The following is a 6,264-nucleotide window of genomic DNA, read 5'->3' on the forward strand; positions in this document are numbered from 1 at the left end:
AGGAGACCCTCAGCACCATGGGGTATGCTGGGTTCAAGTGGGAGTGATGCTTATACCAGCTTGAATTAGTTGCAGAGCTCTCTCTTATACCAGGCCTTCTGAGGCACCAATGTATATGTGTGTGTTAGTCACTTAGTCACGTCTGACACTTTGCAACCCCATGGACTGTAGGCAACCCCAGGCTCCTCTGTCCATGGGGATTCTCCAGGCAAGAATACTGGAATGGGTTGGCAATTCCTTCTCCAGGGGATCTTCTTGATCCAGGGATTGAACCCAGGTCTCCTGCATGGCAGGCAGATTCTTTACCATCTGAGCTATATACATAGGTCCGAAAGTATTCTTAAGTGAAACATATGCTATCTCCAAAGTCTGAAGTGGCCTACCTAGTGCTGTGCTTTTTTTCTCCATGGGAAGAAGTACCAGGATTTATCTTACATTTTTGAGGGGGTGTTCTGGAATGCTTCAAACTGTTAGATTTCTGAAATTTTCAGATAGGACAGTCCCTTGAGTCTTTGTAGGGCTGTTATCTGTTCTCTGGAGTATGTGTCTGGTCATATCCTCCAGAGTACTTGCCGCTTCTTGTTCATCTGGTCCAATTACCATAATAGTGTTAATATAGCGGACCAGGCTCTATTCTGTACAGTGTACAATCAAGATCTCTTTGGGGGCTTTCCTGGTGATCTAGTGCTTAAGAATCTGCTTGTCAATGCATGGGTTCGATCCCTGGTCCAGGAAGACCCCACAGGCTGCAGGGCAACTAAGCCCATGCACCAGAAATACTGAAGCCTGAGTGCCCTAGAACCTGTGCTCCCCAACAAGAGAAGCCACCTCAGTGAGAAGCCCATGCGCTGGAGAAAGCCTGCCTGGAGGAACAAAGACCCAGCACGGCCAACAATAAAATGAAAACAAATATTTCTTTTAAAGAAAAGAATCCCTTTAGACAAATAGTGGGAGAGTTAGTACAGCCCTGGTGCAAAAGCGTGAATGTGTTTTCCTGTCTGTTTCAGGTAAACGTTCACTTGCATACTGCTTTGATCTTTCCTGATGGGATCGAAAAGAATACTTTTTTACCATACCAAGAGCTGCATAGCATTGACCTGAGGCACTGTTGATTAGCCTGTTAAAGAGACCAGTCCAGTATGGAAACTGTAATTGGAGCTTCCACTTAGTTGAGTTGTGTAGATCACCATCAACGGTTACAATTTCTGCAAGGTCTAGACAACTAAAATGATTGGAGTAATGGATGACCACCATCTTGGCACCTTTGTTTTTGGTATTGGCTTAATTTCTGCCATTATATTCAAGATGCTGCATTGTTTTTGATTCACTATCTTGGCTCAGGGAGAAGGCAGCTTCCGAGATTTCCATTTGGTCATTCCTACAGTTATGACTCTCCCAACAAGTCAGGACACCAATATAATGATTCTGTCAAACTGAAAATTATTTTGAGGATATTCCCAGTGGGACTAGGACAATGACCACATAGTAGATGCTTGGATCCACTGAACCAATGTGGTGTACTCTTGGACCAGAACTCCACTGATCTGATCTCTGTATGACCCACTTTAACTGGGGGTCATGATAATGTTTCAGGTCCCGGGTACCAGTGTCAGTTCAGATGCTGTATCCAAAACAAAGAGTACTGTATTCCATTTTCCACAGTATGAAATGACTCTGCAACTGTAGGATCCTCTGGGGGATGAAGTGGAAAATCATACCATATATCTAAGGTGTTGCAGAGCACTTTATCAAAGCAGTCAGTTCAGTCACTCAGTCATGTCCAACTCTTTGCAACCCCATGGACTGCAGCACACCAGGATTCCTTTTAGTTCAGTTCAGGTCAGTCACTCAGTCGTGTCCGACTCCTTGTGACCCCGTGAACCACAGCACACCAGGCCTCCCTGTCCATCACCAACTCCTGGAGTCCACCCAAACCTATGACCATTGTGTTGGTGATGCCATCCAGCCATCTCATCCTCTGTCGTCCCCTTTTCCTCCTGACCCCAATCTTTCCCAGCATCAGGGTCTTTTCCAGTGAGTCAGCTCTCCCCATCAAGTGGCCAAAGTACTGGAGTTTCAGCTTCAGCATCAGTCCCTCCAATGAACACCCAGGACTGATTTCCTTTAGGATGGACTGGTTGGATCTCCTTGCAGTCCAAGGGACTCTCAAGAGTCTTCTCCAACACTACAGTTCAAAAGCATCAGTTCTTCAGCGCTCAGCTTTCTTCACAGTCCAACTCTCACATCCATACATGACCACTGGAAAAACCATAGCCTTGACTAGACAGACCTTTGTTGGCAAAGTAATGTCTCTGCTTTTCAACATGCTATCTAGGCTGGTCATAACTTTTCTTCTAAGGAGTAAGCGTCTTTTAATTTCATGGCTGCAGTCACCATCAGCAGTGATTTTGGAGCCAAAAAAAATTAAAGTCTGACACTGTTTCCACTGTTTCCCCATCTATTTCCCATGAAGTGAGGGTAGGCATTAGCTCTTCTCTAAATGTTCGATAGAATTCTCCTGTGAAGCCATCGGGTCCTGGGCTTTTGTTTTTTGGGAGATTTTTGATCACAGCTTCAATTTCAGTGCCTGTAACTGAGTTGTTCATAATTTTTATTTCTTCCTGGTTCAGTCTTGATAGATAGAACTTTTCTAAGAATCTGTCCATTTCTTCCAGGTTATCTATTTTATTGCCATATAGTTGTTCATAATATTCTCTAATAAACTTTTATATTTCTGCATTGTCTGTTGTAACCTCTCCTCTTTCATTTTTAATTTTGTTGATTTGATTCTTCTTTTTTTCTTGATGAGTATGGCTAAGGGTTAGTCTGGCTAATTTTATCTTCTCAAAGAACCAGCTTTTAGTTCTATTAATCTTTACTACTGCTTCTTTCATTTCTTTTTCATTTATTACTGCTCAGATCTTTATGACTTCTTTCCTTCTACAAATTTTGGGGTTTTCTTCTTCTTGTTGTTCCAATTGCTTTAGGTGTAAAGTTAGGTTGTCTACTCGATGTTTTTCTTGTTTCTTGAGGTAGGATTGTATTGCTATAAACTTCCCTCTTAGAACTGCTTTTGCTGCATCCATAGGTTTTGAGTTGTCATGTTCTGATTGTCATTTGTTTCTAGAAAATTTTTAATTTCCCTTTGATTTCTTTAGTAGCCGGTTGGTTATTTAGAAATGTGTTGTTTAATCTCCATGTGTTTGGGTTTCTTACAGTTTGTTTTTTTTTTTTTCATGTAATTGATATCTAGTCTCATAGCACTGTGGTTGGAGAAGATGCTTGACATAATTTCAATTTTCTTAAATTTACTGAGGTTTGATTTGTGACCCAAGATGTGGCCTATCCTGAAGAATATTCCATATGCACTTGAGAAGAAGGTGTACTCTGCATTTGGATGGAATGTCCTGAAGATATCAATGAGATACATCTCATCTAATGTATAATTTAAGACTTATGTTTCCTTATTCATTTTCTGTTTTGATGATCTGTCCATCGGTATGAGTGGGGTGTTAAAGTCTCCTAATTTTATTGCGTTACTGTCAGTTTATCCTTTTATGTCTGCTAGTGTTTGTCTTATGTATTGTGGGGCTCCTATGTTTGGTGTATAGATATTTACAAATGTTATGTCTTCCTGCTGGATTGATCCCTTGATCATTATGTAATGTCCTTCCTTATCTCTTATAATATTCTTTATTTCAAGGTCTATTTTGTCTAATGAGAGTTGCTATTCTAGCTTTCTTTTGCTTCCCATTTGCATGGAATATAGTTTTCCGTCCTCTCATTTTCAGTCTGTATGTATCTTGATGTCTGAAGTGGGTCTCTTGTAGACAGCATATATATGGGTCTTGTTTTTGTATCCATTCATCTAGTCTGTGTGTTTTGGTTGGAGCACTTAATCCATTTACCTTTAAAGTAATTATTGTCTTTATGTTCTTATTGCCATTTTCTAATTGTTTGGGGTTGATTTTGTAGGTCTTTTTTCTTCTGTCGTATTTCTTGACTATACAAGTCTGTTTAATATTTGTTGTAAAGCTGGTTTGCTGGTACTGAATTCTCTTAACTTTTGCTTGTCTGAAAAGCTTTTTATTTCTCCATCAATTTTGAATGAGATCCTTGCTGGGTACAGGAATCTTGGTTGTAGATTTTTCCCTTTCAGTACTTTAAATATATCCTGCCATTCCCTTCTGGCCTGCAGAGTTTCTGCTGAAAGATTGGCTGTTAAGCATACGGGGTTTCCCTTATACGTTACTTGTTGCTTCTCCTTTGCTGCTTTTAATATTTTTTCTTTGTTTTTAGTCTCTCTTAGTTTGATTAGTATGTGTCTTGGCATGTTTCTCTTTGGGTTTATCCTGTATGGGACTCTTTGTGCCTCCTGGACTTGATTGGCTATTTCTTTTTCCATGTTGGGGAAATTTTCAAATATAATCTCTTCAAAAAAATTTCTCATACCCTTTCTTTTCCTCTTCCTTTTCTGGGACCCCTATAATTCGAATGTTGGTACATTTGATATGGTCCCAGAGGTCTCTGACACTGTTCTCAGCTCTTTTCATTCTTTTTACTTTATTCTGCTTTTTGGGGGTTATTTCCACCATTTTATCTTCCAGCTCACTGATTTGTTCTTCTGCTTCAGATATTCTGCTGTTGATTTCTTCTAGAGTATTTTTAATTCCAGTAATTGTGTTGTTTGTCTCTGTATGCCTATTCTTTAATTCTTTTCTTTGATTATTGATTCTTGCATTTTCTCCATTTTGTTTTCAAGGTTTTTGACCATCTTTACTATCATTATTCTGAATTCTTTTTCAGGTAATTTTCCTATTTCCTCTTCATTATTTGGACTTCTGTGTTTCTAGTTTGCTCCTTCATTTGTGCAGTATTTCTCAATCTTTTCCTTTGGCGGGGGGCAGTCATTGTGTTTGAGGTCTCCTTTTCCCAGGCTTCAAGGAAAGTTGAATTCTTTCCTTGAAGAAGGTTGAATTCTTTCTTCCTTTTGGTTTCTGCCCTCCTAAGGATGGTCCAGTAGTTTGTGTGAGCTTCATATAGGGTGAGATTTGTGCTGAGTTTTTGTTTATTTGTTTTTCCTCTGATGGCCAAGGCTGAGTGACGTCGCGATCCTGTCTGCTGATGATTGGGTTTGTAATTTTGTTTTGTTTGTTGTTTAGATGAGGTGTCCTGCACAGGGTGCTACTGGTGGTTGGGTGATGCCGGGTCTTGTATTCAAGTGGTTTTCTTTGTGTGAGTTCTCACTATTTGATATTCCCTAGAGTTAGTTCTCTGGTAGTCTAGGGTCTTAGAGACAATGCTCCCACTCCAAAGGTTGAGGGTTTGATCTCTGATTAGGGATGAAGATTCCACAAGTGGTTTGTTAAGGCATTAAGGGAGAGTAAAACAAAAAGCCAAAAACGAGAAACCAATGATGAATCCCAGACCAATGGCAGTTACAAAGTCAGGCAAATAATAATTAAAATAATGGAATATACACATATACATATACACCCATGAGCAAAGTGAAAACAGCCCAACGAATATAAAGTACAGTAGATTGATCTGGCTAACAAAGGAAATCAAAAATTATATTTCCCTGTTAAGAACAAAACTAACTTAAGCACAAACTGGAAAAAGAAAAAAACTTAAGCAAGGTGCCAAGTGGGGAATAAAGAATGAAAACACAACTAAAAAATAAGTTGAGAGGAAAGGAAAGAAAGAAAGAATAGATATGCAAAGTTAAATAGAGGTAGATGAAGATTTATATACCTTAAAGATTAACTGCAAGGAGAAAAGAACAGTAGGAAAGGCAAACAAAGGGATAAATGGAGAAAAAAAATAATAGGTTTAAAAAATTAAAATTATAAAAAAGAGAAAAAAAAAACAGAAGAAGAAAGAAAAAAGGGAAAAAAAGGAAAACCACAGAACAGCAAAAGCCCAATGTAGAGGCAGAGGTTTATAACAACAATAGAAAGTGTGACTGAATATACACACATACATATACAGTTCAGTTCAGTTCAGATGAGATCAGGCACATTCAGGGGTGGTATGGCCATAGAGTCAGTTCAGTTCAGTTCACTTGCTCAGTCGTGTCTGACTCTTTGAGACCCCATGGACTGCAGCACGCCAGGCCTCCCTGTGTGTTATCAACCCATGGAGTTTACTCAAACTCATGTCCATTGAGTCAGTGATGCCATCCAACCATCTCATCCTCCGCCGTGCCCTTCTCCTCCCACCTTCAATCTTTCCCAGCATCAGGGTCTTTTCAAATGAGCCAGC

This window comes from Oryx dammah, unplaced genomic scaffold (assembly GCF_014754425.2).
Source record: "Oryx dammah isolate SB20612 unplaced genomic scaffold, SCBI_Odam_1.1 HiC_scaffold_1, whole genome shotgun sequence".
NCBI lineage: Eukaryota > Metazoa > Chordata > Mammalia > Artiodactyla > Bovidae > Oryx > Oryx dammah.